The sequence below is a fragment of the Dipodomys merriami genome, unplaced genomic scaffold (genome assembly GCF_024711535.1).
Source record: "Dipodomys merriami isolate MVZ:Mamm:240054 unplaced genomic scaffold, mDipMer1.0.p SCAF_3, whole genome shotgun sequence".
Classification (NCBI taxonomy): Eukaryota; Metazoa; Chordata; class Mammalia; order Rodentia; family Heteromyidae; genus Dipodomys; species Dipodomys merriami.
Genome location: NW_027204492.1, coordinates 81818758 through 81833664, shown reverse-complemented (window position 1 = coordinate 81833664; position 14907 = coordinate 81818758). Strand labels below are relative to the sequence as shown.

General features: G+C 43.2%; 1 protein-coding gene across 3 annotated transcripts in view; it reads right to left on the bottom strand.

Annotated features, from left to right (window-relative positions):
• Window positions 1-14469, bottom strand: part of Wnk3 (WNK lysine deficient protein kinase 3) — a 150433-nt gene extending 135964 nt beyond the window's left edge. For 2 of the 3 annotated variants that reach the window (XM_070040399.1, XM_070040401.1), the window contains exon 1: window positions 14441-14469. The gene's annotated coding sequence lies outside the window, so the exon portion shown is untranslated. Of the gene's footprint in view, window positions 1-13434; window positions 13515-14440 lie in introns of those variants that run through there. The other variant, XM_070040400.1, reaches the window with a different exon arrangement.
• Between the last annotated feature and the right edge of the window lie 438 nt (window positions 14470-14907).

The following is a 14907-nucleotide window of genomic DNA, read 5'->3' as shown; positions in this document are numbered from 1 at the left end:
CAGTGAGTCTGATCAAGGTATAACTGTATGAATAAACGGACATGTCAAAATGAAATCCCCTTGTATAACTAATTGATGTTAATGAAAAATGTGGCTTACACCTGTAATCATAGCTATTCAGGAGGCTGAGAGCTGACAATCATGGTTCCAAGCCAGCCTTGTCAAGAAAGTCTGTGAAACTCTTCTATCTAGCCACCAAAAAGCTAGAAGTAGAGGTGTAACTCAAATGGTAAAGTGCCAGTCTTGAGTGGGACAAGCTAAAAGTCGGCACCCTGGTCCTGAGTTCAAGCCTCAGTACTGGGAAAAATAAAACCCTAAGACCTGATTCAAACAATAAAAGAGATGCTAAGAATTTTCACTCAATAATACAGCCAGTATAAAAAATGTACTGGAGGCTGAAAATGTAGCTCAGTGATAAGAATGTTTGCCTAGAGGAGTAGCCCAAGGCCTATGTGGAGGGAGGAAGAGAACTGGAGGGGAGGGGAGGGGAGGGGAGGGGAGGGGAGGGGAGGGGAGGGGAGGGGAGGGAGAGAAGGGAAACATATGAGAGGAAAGTCTAGGTATTTTTCTTTATTACCTGGAGCTTCCACCAGGAGATATAATCAGGCCTCCTAAAGTTTAAAGTCATCTCAAAGAAGACTTCCCTAGACATTTGAGATAAAGAAATTCCTCCCCATTATCCCAGCACATTCTTCTTAGCATTTGTTTTCTTAAATTATTTGTTGATCATTCATTCATTCATTCATTCTTCTCCAAGGTACTGAAAGTTCAAAGACAGCAGAATCACAGCCTTTTTGCCTTCTTTTTTTTTTGTTTTGTTTTTTTGTCAGTTGTGGGGCTTGAACTCTGGGCCTGGGCACTGTCCCTCAGCTCTTCAGCTCAAGGCTAGCGCTCTACCACTTGAGCTACAGCTCCACTTCCGGTTTTCTGGTGGTTTATTGGAGATAGGAGTCTCATGGTCTCTCCTGCCCGGGCTGGCTTTGAACCATGATCCTCAGATCTCTGCCTCCTGAGTAGCTAGGATTACAGGCGTGAGCCACCAGCGCCCGGAGTGCCTTCTTTTTTTTTAGATCTACTCAATACACCCATCCTGGAACATTGCAACAATGCAAAGAATATTTGTTAAATAAGTGCTAAAACCCACAAATAAGTCATATTCTATGATTCACCTGGGTTTACAGCTTTAGAGTAACTTATCAGTACCTTAGAAAGCTTCCTTAGCAGATGAACCACTTACGTTCTAAGGTTATTATCCCTTAACTGAAACCTTCAAAGACTAATTCTAAATGGAAATGCCACAGTACACAAAAATTATCCTCCCAGAACTAGGAGTATGGCTTAGTGGTAGAGCACTTGCCTAGCATACACAAAGCCCTGGGTTCAATCCTCAGCAACACATACACACACACACACACACACACACACACACACACACACACACACACACACACACACACACACACACACACACACACACACACACACACACACACACACACACACACACACACACACACACACACACACACACACACACACACACACACACACACACACACACACACACGGCAGCAGTGGCTATAATTAGAACTGAACTATCACTTTATAAGTCTTGGGGCTAATTAAGCACAGATTTCCTATGCTTGTTTTAAAACACATCTCCCAGTTTCAAAAACAAATGAATGTCCCAGTTTAATTATGTTTAACTAAAGGCTGAGATTTAGCAACCAATTGTGCTAAGCTAAATATTCTCATTTCTATAAGTAACTAAATTATAAAACACTCTCACACTGTTCCTAAATAAATAAATAAATAAATGATAATACATGGTCTATTAAAACCTGACCTAGGGGCTGGGAAGGTGGCTCAATGGTAGAGTGCTTGCCTCCCATGCATGAGGCCCTGGGTTCAATTCCTCAGCACCACATAAACAGAAAAAGCCAAGGTGGTACTGTGACTCAAATGGTAGGGTGCTATGCTAGCCTTGAGCTGAAGAGCTGCAGGACCATGCCCAGGCTCAGAGTTCAAGCCCCACGACTGATAAAAAACAAAAACAAAAAAAAAATCTAACTTACTTTAGCTGGGAACCAGTACCTCATGCCTATATCGTAGCTACTCAGGGGGCTGAGATGAGGTTCAAAGCTAGCCCAGGCAGGAAAGCCCATGAAATTCCTCTCCAATTAACCACCAGAAAACCGGAAGTGGTGCTGTGGCTGAAAGTGGTAGAGTGCTAGACTTAAGCCAAAAAGCTGAGACAGTACCCAAGCCCTGAGTTCAAGTACTAGGACTACCACCATCACAAACAACAACAATAACAACAGTAACAAACCCTAAGCTATACATGAAAAGTCTCTGCAAAGTATTTATTGATACATGTTTTCCTTAGGAAGTTGGGCTAAAAGCCAAGCAGGTAGTACAAACCTGCAATCCCAGCACCTGGGAGGCTAAGGAGGAGGATGTCTCAAAAGAAAAAAAGGGGAGGGGAGGAAACATGTGACTTATTCTTACCAATTATTTAACCACAAACTGGCACTAGATATCTCAAAAATAATGATATTGATGTGTTACGTAGTTTAAATGTTCAGCTCTACCCAAATAATTTGAGACTTTTCCTCCTCTCTTTTCCTCCCTTTTCTGTCCTTCCTTCTGTTTTTCCAGTTTCACCCTACACAAACAACTTGAAAATATACTCTTTAAATTTTTTTTTTTTGGGTCCGGTCGTGGGGCCTGAACTCTGAGCCTGGGTGCTGTCCCTCAGCTCTTCAGCTTAAGGCTAGCGCTCTACCACTTGAGCCACAGCTCCACTTCCAGTTTTTTCTTTTTTGCTTATGTGGTGCTGAGGAATCGAACCCAGGGCCTCGAGCATGCAAGGCAAGTACTTTACCATTGAGCCACCTTCCCAGCCCTCTTTAAATTATTTTTAAATATTAATTTTTTATAAATATTTATTTACTATAAATATCAAATTATTTTTTATTTTTATTTTGCTATTCCTGGGGCTTGAACTCAGGGCCTAGGCACTGTTCCTCAGCTTCTTTTGCTCAAGAGTAGCACTCTACCACTTGAGCAGCAGCACCACTTCTGGCTTTTTCTGTTTATGTGGTACTGAGGACTCCAATGCAGGGCTTAATGCATGCTAGGCAAGCACGGTACCACTAAGCTACATTTCCAGCCCTATTTTTCTTTTAAGACAGGGTCTTGTTATATAGCCACGTTGGCTTTGAATTTGCCACCCTCCTTCCTCCATTTCCCAAGTGCCACTGTGCCAGACCTAATGCTCTTAATACTTTTTTTTGATGTAGTAGCACTTAAAGGGCAGAGCTCTATCACTTGAGGCATGTCTCAGTCTTTTTTGCTTTCAGTGTTTTTCAGATAGGGTCTGGACCTTTGTTTGGGCCAGCCTCCACCTTTGATCCTTTGTCAATCTCCTAAATTGTTGAGATTGCAGGTAAAAAAAAAATCACTGGGGGCCGGGCGCTGGTGGCTCACGCCTGTAATCCTAGTTACTCAGGAGGCTGAGATCTGAGGATCCTGGTTCAAAGCCAGCCCGGGCAGGAAAGATGGTGAGACCCCTATCTCCAATAAACCACCAGAAAATGGGAAATGGCACTGTAGCTCAAGTGGTAGAGTGCTTGCCTTGAGCTGAAGAGCTGAGGGACAGTGCCCAGGACCAGAGTTCAAGCCCCATGACTGACAAAAAAAATCACTGGGCTGGAGGCATGACTCAAGTAGTATGGTGTTCTGAGAAAGAAAGCCAAGCTAGTATGGGGCTTAGTTCAAGTATCGGCAGCCACAAAAAACAAGACTTGTGCTGGACATGAATGGCTCATGCCTATAATCCAAGCTTCTCAGTATTGCGATAGTCTGAGCTAGCCCAGGCAGACAAAAATCTGAGAAACTCATCTCTAAACCTGAGAGATCAATGATCAGCAAAATGCTGGAACTAGAGTCATGGCTCAAGAGGTTGGGCCTCAGCCTTGAAAGAAAAATTTGAAAAGCTGAGTGTGTGCATACACACATACACACACACACACACACACACACACACACACACACACACACACACACACTCCACAAAAAAGCCTTGGAGAAGGTGAGAGTGATAAAGGAGGTGAGGTTGTTTGGGATAAGTTGTATGAATATGTGGAAATGTCACAAGGAAGCCTTCCTGTACAACTAATATGTGTTAATTTTTTTTTAAGTCACATATGCACGGTGCTGCTAACTCACACCTGTAATTCTAGCTTCTCAGGAGGCTGAGATCTGAGAGTTGTGGTTCAAACCCAGCCCAGGCAGGACAGTGCATGAGACTGATCTCTACCAAAAAAAAGCTGGAAGTGGACTTGTGGCTCAAGTGGTAGAGCACTAGCCTGAGCACAAAAGCTCAGGGACAGCACCCAGGCCCTGAATTCAAAATCAAGCAAGAGCAGAGCCCCTAAGTTCAAACTCCTTTACTGGTACCAAAAAATAAGCACTTAGAAACATTTCTCCCCCAAGACTGCCCCAAAAATGTGACTGAATAGTACCACAGTTTCGCTTAACAGTGGAAGTATTTTATAGTTTAAAATTTTCACATTAAAGCCAGGTGCTGGTATCTAGCTATTCAGACACTGAGAAATGAAGACTGCAAAAGTCACCACAGGCAGAAAAGGCCCTGAGACTTGCATCCCCCTAATTAATCAGCAAAAAGCTAAAAATGGAGGTATGACTCAAGTAGTAAAGAAGTCAAGTGAGAAGCCCTGAGTTCAAGCTCAAGTAGGGGGAGAAGTCAAGGGGAGGAGAAGTGGACAAATGAAGGGGGTGATGCAGTCAAAATAATCAATGCATATCCTATGAAACTAGAAAAACTGAGGGGAGGAGCTGGGTTGGGAGGGATGGAGAGAATGATGAAAGGGATGGTATTTATTGATCAAGGTGCATTGTAGACCAGAGGCTTACACCTGTAACGTAATACTAGCTGCTCAGGAGGCTGAGATCTGAAGATCCAGATGAGATTTGAAAACTGCCTCAGCAGGAAAAATCTGTAAGACTCCTATTTCCAATTAACCACAAAAAAGCCAGAAGTGGAACTGTGGCTCAAGTGGTAGAGCATTAATCTTGAGTCAAAAGAAAAAGCTCAGAGGGCTGGGAAGGTGGCTCAGCGCTAGAATGCTTGCCTTGCACGCATAAGGCCCTGGGTTCAATTCCTCAGCACCACATAAGCAGAAAAAGCTGGAAGTGGTGCTGTGGCTCAAGTAGGAGAGCGCTAGTCTTGAGCTGAAGAGTTGAGGGACAGCGCCCAAGCCCAGAGTTCAGGCCCCACGACCGGCAAAAAAAAATAAAATAAAAAATAAGAAAAAGCTCGGAGACAGTGTCCAGGCCTTGAGTTCAAGCCCCAAGCCTAGCACAAAAAAAAATGAAAGAAAGAAAAGAAAAGGAAGAAAGAAAGATGCATTGTACTTATAAACTGATTTGTTGCCGGGGGCTGGTGGCTCATGCCTGTAATCCTAGGTACAAAGGAGGCTGAGATCTGAGGATCATGGTTCAAAGCCAGCCTGGGAAGGAAAGTCCATGAGACTCATCTCCAATAAACTACCAGAAAGCTGGACATGGTGCTGTGGCTCACGTGGTAGAGTGCTGGCCTTGAGCTGAAGAGCTGAGGGACAGTGCCCAGGCCCAGAGTTCAAGCACCATGACTGACAAAAAAAACAAACAAACAAAAAAAAAAACTGACTTGTTGAAGGGTAACTCCTTTGTACAACTACATAAGTATAATAAAAATGCTTTTACCTCAGTATATCACCTTTATAATAACAAGCAAAAATTAAAAATAATTTTTTGGGGTCCGGTTATGGGCCTGAACTCTGGGCCTGGGCTCTGTCCCTCAGCTCTTCAGTGCAAGGCTAGCACTCTACCACTTGAGCCACAACACCACTTCTGACTTTTTTTTCTGCTTATGTGGTGCTGAGGAATCGAACCCAGGGCCTTATGCATGCAAGGCAAGCACTCTACCACTGAGCCACCTTCCCAGCCCTAAAAATAATTTTTAAAACCCTTCAAAAACCCCATACTGCCGGGGGCTGGTGGCTCACACCTGTAATCCTAGCTACTCAGGAGGCTGAGATCTGAGGATCACAGTTCAAAGCCAACCTGGGCAGGAGAGACCGTGAGACTCCTATCTCCAATAAACCACCAGAAAACCGGAAGTGGCGCTGTAGCTCAAGTGGTAGAGCGCTCGCCTTGAGCTGAAGAGCTGAGGGACAGCGCCCAGGCCCAGAGTTCAAGCCCCACAGCCGACAAAAAAAAAAAAAAACCCATACTTTTAAATTGTAAATTGTCAAGTTCATCCACATGCATAAAAATAAGGCTGGAACTTCCTGTCACATACAAATGTGACTCTTGGGGGAAAAAAAATTGAATGCCTAATGAAAGAGCAATTTTAAAATATAATTGGTGGGCATTTTATGTTAAAATTTCATAGAAACCTGGTACAATGTTACTGTAAATTCTAATAACTGTTTCTTCAAAATATTGGCAAATACTGAGGGAAGAGAAATTATGTAATCTTGTTTCAATGCTTCACCCAAAGGAGTGCTTCTTTTCTTCTTTTATACATTGTATATCTACACCAGATTTTGTTTGAAGAAAGGCATTCACTGTAAAAGGAAAGATACAGTTTCAGAGCTAGTTTACTAACTGTAAGGTTCATGGTTTTCTACCCACAAGAAATTTTATTTGCCAAAATTTGTAAACAATATGTTTCTAGGATAATTAAATGCTGTGATTTAATTAAAAAGTATAATGGTGCCATTAACTGGAAATAGAAAAAATACAAAGAACTTTAAACTTCAAAAAAATTGAATGCACATACAACAAATGAAAAAACAAACTGGATTTCATCAAATTTCAAAACATACTACTAAAAGGTTGGAAAGCCAAGGATGATGGTAATCCCAACACTGGAGGCTGAGGCAAAAAAATCTTCAGTTTAGGAGAAAAAGGAAGGAAGAGGTGACACTGTTCAAAAAGAAATGTACTTATTTCCTGATTTATATAACTGTAACCCCTCTGTTATCACCTTTAGAATTAAAAAAGAAAAAAACTTTTAAAAAAAGGAATTTTGAGTTTGAGGCCATGTGTTTGATATTTTTGTCTCAAAAACAACAACCACCACTAAACCAAAAAATGTGAAAAAGACAAAAAGTCTCTTTGGGTGCCGGTGGCTCACGCCTGTAATCCTAGCTACTCAGGAGGCTGAGATTTGAGGACCGCGGTCCAAAACCAGCCTAGGCAGGAAAGTCCATGAGACTCTTATCTCCAATAAACCACCAGAAAACCAAAAGTGGTGTGGCTCAAGTGGTAGAGCACTAGCCTTGACCTGAAGAACTAAGGGACAGTGCCCAGGCCCAAAGTTCAAGCCTCAAGACCAACAACAACAAAAAAAGACAAAGTCTAGTATGTAGCTCAATGATAATGGCAGAGAGTTTGCCTATATGTCCAAAGCCCTGGGTTCAATCCCTAGCACTTTAAACAAAACTAAAAAGACAACTCACAGAACGGAAGAAACTATTTATAAATCATAAATCTGATAAGGGTCTGGTATCTAGAGAACTAAATTTAAAAAATGAACAAAGGACTTAAATTGACATTTCCAAAGAAAAAAATATAAATAATGAAAGAAAGCATAAGAGAAAAATCTGGACATCATTAGTCATTAGGAAAATGCAAATCAAAACCACAATTATACCATTTTACACCCATCAGAAGGCCGCTAAAATACAGAGCTGACAGTAGCTTACTCCTGTAATCCTAGCTACTGGGGAATCTGAGATCTGAGGATCATGGTTTAAAGCCAGCCCAGGCAGGAAAAGTCTGTGAGACTCTTATTTCCAATTATCTACCAAAAAGCCAAAAATGGAGCTGTAGCTCAAACTGGTAGACCACTAACCTAGAGCACAAGATTTCAGGGACAGAGTCCAGGCTCTGATTTCAAGCCTCTAGATTGACAAAAAGAGAGATGTACAAGACACAGTAGAAAAACGAACTTTACAATTTGGGCGGGGGAGGGGAGGGAGTGTAGTTGTGGAAGTGGGAGGGAAGGGATGGTAGGGGAAAAACAAAGGAGGAGGCAACAATGCTTGATAAGAAATGTACTCATTACCTTGCTCATGTAAATGTAACTTCTCTGTAGAGTATTTTCACAATAAAAAACTTATTTTAAAAAGATTGACAAAAAGAAAAAGAAAAAGAAAGAAAGCAACAGGTGTTAGAGAAGATGTAGAGAAACTGGAATCCTCCCAATATTGTCAGTGGAAATGTAAAATGGCAGAGCAATATATAAAACAGATTTGGTGGTCTCTCAACAAATTAATCAAATGACTAAGATAGACCCCAGTAATTCCACTTCTAGGTACATAACCCAAAATAATTTAAAACAGGCGTTTAAATAAAATCTTTTTTTTTTTTTTTTTGGTCAGTCGTGAGGCCTGGGCACTGTCCCTCAGCTCTTCAGCTCAAGGCTAGCGCTCTACCACTTGAGCCACAGCACCACTTCTGGTTTTCTGAGTGGTTTATTGGATATGAGCCTCAAGGACTTTTGTGTCCGGGCTGGCTTCAAATAAAATCTTGTACATGAATGAATGTTCAGGGCTGGGAAGGTGGCTCAGTGGTAGAGTGCTTGCCTAGCATGCATGAAGCCCTGGGTTCGATTCCTCAGTACCACATACACAGAAAAAGCTGGAAGTGGCACTGTGGCTCAAGTGGTAGAGCGCTAGCCTTGAGCAAAAGAGGCTCAGGGATAGTGCCCAGGCCCAGAGTTCAAGCCTCAGGACTGGCAAGGAAAAAAAAAAGAATAAATGAATGAATGTTCATAGCAACACTACTCACAAAAGCTTCAAGGCATAAATATACCAAATATTCATGAACTCAAAAATAGATAAAAAATGTGCCATATCCATACTATAGAATATTACTCGGCCATAAAAGGAAATTATACATTAGTACATGCACAACATGGGTGAATCTCAAAACTATGATAAGTGAAAGAAGCCAGGTATAAAATGCTGTATGATTTCACTTAAATGAAATATCCAGAATAGGCAAAGCCACAGAGTCACCAGGAGTGAAGGAAAAATAGGGAGTCAGTGCTTACTGGGTAGAGTACCAGTAATTAAAACCCAGCGCCCATGGCTCACACCTGTAATACTAGCTACTTAGGAGACTGAGATCTGGAGGATCTGATTTGAGGACAGTCAGAGCAAAATAGTTCACAAGACTCCATCACCAGTTAACCAGAAAAATACCAGAGTGAAGGCATGGTACAGGTGGAAAAGCACCAGCCATGAGCAAGAAAGTAGCTTTCAGTTCAAGGCCTACTATGCCCCCCCACACACATTTTCTACTTATAAGTATCTGCTGGCAGCACAATGCAATAATTAATGCCATTGGGTTGTATAAAGTGGTCCAAATGGAAAATATGTTATTACATAATATCACAACTCTTTAAGTTACCAATACTGTAACACAGAAAACAATGTATTTCATTTATATTAAGATTTTTTTTGGGGGGGTCCAGTTGTGGGGCCTGAACTCTGGGCCTGGGCGCTGTCCCTCAGCTCTTCAGCTCAAGGCCAGCGCTCTACCACTTGAGTCACAGCGCCACTTCCAGCTTTTTTCTTTTGGCTTATGTGGTGCTGAGGAATTGAACTCAGGGCCTCAGGCATGCAAGGCAAGCACTCTACCACTGAGCCACCTTCCCAGCCCCTCTATTAAGATTTTTTTAAAGGCTTGGGCTGTGATTGAGTGGTAGAGAGCTTGCCTAGCATGTACAAATCCTTGAGTTCAATCTAAAGCACCTTTTATAAAAATAGCCATACAGAAGGTGGCTTAATGGTAGAGCACTTGCCTTGCATGCATGAGGCCCTGGGTTCAATTCCTTAGCACCACATAAGCAAAAGGAAAACAGAAGGGGCACTGTGGCTCAAGTGGTAGAGCGCTACCCTTAAGCTGAAGAACTGAGGGACAGCACCCAGAGTTCAGGCCCCACAACGGGGGTGGGGGGGGGGAGGAAGGGCTGGGGATGGGGAAGGAGGGGGGATGGGGAAGGGGGGGGAATATACTCAGAAGAAAATGTTTCTGAAAAACAGGAGCACAAAGCTTTCTTCTGTAACTTATCAATCTAAACATTTTCCAAACAAAATATTTCATAAAACCACTACCTCTACTAGAAAAGTTTTTTTAAATGACATCAAGCCAGGTGCTGGTGACTCCCGCCTATAATCCTAGCTACTCAGGAAGCTGAAATCTGAGGATCATGGTTCAGAGCCAATTCAGAGCCAGACCAGGCAGGAAAATCTTAGAGACTCTTAAAATGTATTGACCAAAAAAAGTAATGTAATGACCAAAAAAGTCAGAAGTGGAATTGTGGCTCAAGTGGTAGAGTGATAGCCTTGAGCAAAATAGCTCAGAGACTCAGAGACAGCATCCAGGCCCTGAGGTCAAGTCCCAGGACCACCAAAAAAAAAAATCAATTCTACTTTTGAAGTTTCTTAAGGAATTTCTAAATGCTTTTATAGCTATCCTTTACAATCATCAAGTATCTACTAACAACATCCAAAATGTTATGATATCTCAAAACAAAAATGGAAAAGATACAGTCCTTTGAAAGAATCCTGGCTTTTAGCCAAGAGATCTGCAAACTGAGCTGGTCTAGTTGTAGAAAGGATGGTGGGCTTTTTTTCTCTTATACACAATTCTTTTTTTTTTTTTTTTTTTGTCAGTCCTGGAGCTTGAATTCTGGGCCTGGGTGCTGTCCCTGAGCTCTTTAGCTCAATGCTAGTGCTCTACCACTTGAGACACAGTGCTACTTCTGGTTTTCTGAGTGGTTTATTGGAGATAAGAGTCTCTCAGACTTTTCTGCCCAGGCTGGCTTTGAATTGCAATACTCAGATCTCAGCCTCTTGAGTAGCTAGGATTACAGGCCTGAGTCACCAGCACTCGGCTGTTATACACAATTCTTTATCCTACAGAAATATACAAAATCTTAAGCTGTCCATTAGTGAGTTTTAGTTCAGTTACAAAACCAGAAATGTGTTGATAATATGATTTTTATATTGGCTTTATCATTTCTTGGTCAAGCAATGGACAATTTACAGAAAACAGAAACTTCTCTACTTCATGGAAGAAAGTTAAGTCAAGACTAGAAATGAAACCCCTTAAAGACAAATACTTATACCAACAAATGTAGACTTGTTAGATCAATTATTAACACTGATACAGAAGCCAGAATTCCGGGGCCTATCACTTTCTAGAGCAAATTTTATTTTTCTAAGTCTATTTTCTCTTTCAAATGTATAGAGAAAACTATCTTTCCTATACAAAGTGGGATGTGAACTCTACTAAGGAGCATCTAATCTAACTTAGTAAAGGATGCTAGCAAAAGGAATAGTGAGCCAGATGCCAGTGTCTCACACATGTAATACTAGCTACTCAGGAGACTGAGATCTGAGGATCATGGTTCAAAGCCAGACTGGGCAGGAAAGTCCGTGAGACTCTTATCTCCTATAACCCACTCAGAAAACCAGAAGTGGCACTGTGGCTCAAGTGGTAGAACACTAGCCTTGAGCTGAGGAGCTGAGGGACAGCATCCAGGCCCAGAGTTCACGACCAAAAAAAAAAAAAAAAAGGAATAGCGAGAAGCAAAGTCCTTCCTTAAACCTCAACTACCACTCTAGCCTTAGCACAACCAAAAAAGAAAAAGGAATAGTGAGAAGCAAAGTCCTTTCCCTCAACCGCAACTACCACTCTAGCCTTAATTCATTCCAATCTCCAAATATACCTCCATACAAGAATGCTATTCTTCCCTAGGAACATCTAGTTCAAAAGCGGGAGTCCCACACACTTACTATAACATTTCCAGGCTCTGACTGTATTTTATACTCCTGCTGTATTTATAATTTGTAATATGAAATATATAAACATTACATCAAATATATGTATATCACATACATATATATTTATATATATTATCTGCTATATAAATACACACAAAGCATTCATCTTAATCTGAGACTATGAATACAGTATCCACATTCAAATTCCAACTGTAGGATTACACTCATGCCAATATCAAAACAGGCCCCCCAAAATGTTCTTAAATTTGCAACATTTCCATGAAGACTGAAAATATGTCAGAAAATTTATACAAATAATCATGAAAAGTTAAAAATCCATAACTATTCATCTTGACCCAGAACAGAATGTAACCATCACCAGACAGCCTTACCAAAAGATAAGTAATATATTCAGAGAACAAAGTGTCCAAGTAAGCTGTTTTAATTTATACTCACAACAAAAAACAAGTACCAATTTTCAAAGGAGATAAATACAGAATAACCACAAAACTATCATGTATAGTTATTTAAGCATTCAAAATCAGCTTTGCTATCCTAAGTGTAAGGTATCTTTCATTTGGACGGTCCAGTTTATTTTTTTTCAATCCAAAGGATTAAAAGACGATCTAGAAGACACCTGCAGCTCTGTGTCATATATACTAAGACCTCTTCAAAAGTTCTCTTGGTATTAAAACGTACTACACATGAAAATGAGTGAGGTAGCCTCAAAAAATGGATGGAATCACTACTAAACAGATTTTCACACTGCAAGGACTATTCATATGATAGTCTCAGCAAGCAGTTCTCTCTTAAGAGATAGCTGCATCATTTGCAAATGTTGTAATGGGTTCAGTCTCAAGCTCTGGAGATACTCACGTGCAGGATTGCCACTGATACCTCACTAAATGTTTCACCACTCTTAACTAATCAAACAAAACGTCTTTCTGAGCAGTGAATCCATCTCACCACTTTTACCCTAGCCCTATCCTATCATCTTCCCTTATCCCCAAGTGTCATTCGCAAAACACAAATCACCCCTTCCCAAAGAACCTCTCACTCGCCTTAAAACTAACAAATTTTCACACGACCAGCCAGCCAATATTCCTCACCCAGATCTAGTCCTATGGACCTGCACACATCAATTGAACCTTTAAGTGAAACGCAGTTTACCCCGCATCCCCATTTCCATGAATATAACCCACTGAAACCTATGTGAACTTCCCACACCCGGAACGACCCTCCCTTTCAGTAGCCTCAATCTCACTTAAATAATCACCCGGTCCTTTGTCAACCTTTTTCCTCCCTCAGTATCCTCATCTTCCCTGTTCCCTGGTCTCCCGTTAGCTTCCAAAGTTCCCCCCCACACGCCCTAGAAACAAAAAAATAAAAAAAAATTTAAAAAAGGAAAACAAAAATTGCACAGCTCAAAATCAAATCTGCCCTTCCCCACTTTCTTCCTCTGAATTTTCCTCTCCGCCTAGTCGGTCTCTTAGACAGCAGAACCTCAAGCCCTCCGAAGATAAGAGTCCGGCCTCGTCTGATACTCATTGGTAAATGCACTCACCCTGTCTCGGTCAAGCCGCCCCCCACTAGGGCGCTTACTCCGAACAGACTCTCGGCCGCCGCTGCCTCCTTCCATTCATCCCCGGCCCATTCATCTCGCAGCCGGATCCCAGACACGCCCCCCGGCCTCCTCCCTCACTCCCAGCGCCTCAGCCGGCCCGGGACCCTCACCAGACTGGAGGCTCTCACAGAGGAAGACTCTAGACTCTTTTTCGCTTCTCCTTCGCCCTCAAGCTTCCACCAGCCCCTCAACGAGCCAAACCGTAGAATAGACACACATACACCGCCTCCTCCGCTATCGCCTCCTTGGATGCTTCTTACTCCCCACCTCGGTGGGTCGAGCTCAGCTCCACGTCCTATGCGCGTGCGCGCGTCTCCCCGCGAGCCCACCAGACCAGATAGCTCCGGTAGGTAAAGAGCGGGCGGGGTTAGGGGAATAGGGTACGAGCCCAAGCTCGCGCTCGCCCCGGAGCTGACCAAGCGCACGCGTACTCCAGCCAGGGAATTCAGATGGCTTGGAGAGGGGCGGAGGGGGGCGGGGAAGAGAGGGGAGGAAAAGAGAGGGGGAGGGGCGGGGAAAGCCAAAGGAGCAGCCCCAACTCAGAGCAGCCCCCTATCACAGCGAGGTGCCGAGTGGCTAGCCAACTGGAGCGTGTACACGCCTTCCCCGCCCTCTAGAACGCAGCCGGAGTGAGGGATGCGCGTCGAGGAGAAAGGCTTCTCCCCCTTCCAAAAGGAAAATCTCAGTGTAGTGCCACGCGCGACACCTCCTCTGGGTTCTGAAGCTCTCGCTCTCACCGCAGCTGTGCCCTTTCCCCTCTTAAAGGAAAAAAAGAAATAAAACAGGCCAAGCACACACGACTTCCTAGCTACCCACCTCACTGTCAATTATCTGCAAGCATTTAAATGCGGTAACAGTGTAACTATGTGAAAACCGCCAGCACCTTTTCACCCACCACCCTTAACTCCTCTTTTCCAGCTCCCGGCTTTTCTCGCGAGAGCCATACCTGCCGGCTTCGGGATTAGAAGTCGAAGCACAGATTTAGATATACGGGTCTTTCTGTTATGTTGCAAGGGCAATAGCCACGGCATGTCCCCCCGCCCCCCACTTCGCTCCCCAGGACTGCAGTGCGCGCGCGCAGGGTCTAGACAACAGCCAAAGCAAGGATGGGAAAGGGAAGCAGGGAAATGGATTTTTGACGGCTTGTACCCGCTAGGCCTGGGCACGTGCCCTGCGCCTCACAGGCGGGCGCAGTGCACCCTGGGAGTTGTAGTTTTTGTTCCTACCTCCAGTCCCACTCCCACCCTCAGCTTTATTTAGGCCTCTGACCAGGAAGGGAGGGGGGGGATTACCGACGCCATTTTGCCGGGAACAATGGCCCTCGGCCCTGGCGATGGCGAGTGGGGGTTGGGAGCAATGTTTTAAGAGTTAGGTTAACCTCCCCTGGCCCCTTGATGCCATAGCAACCCCTTA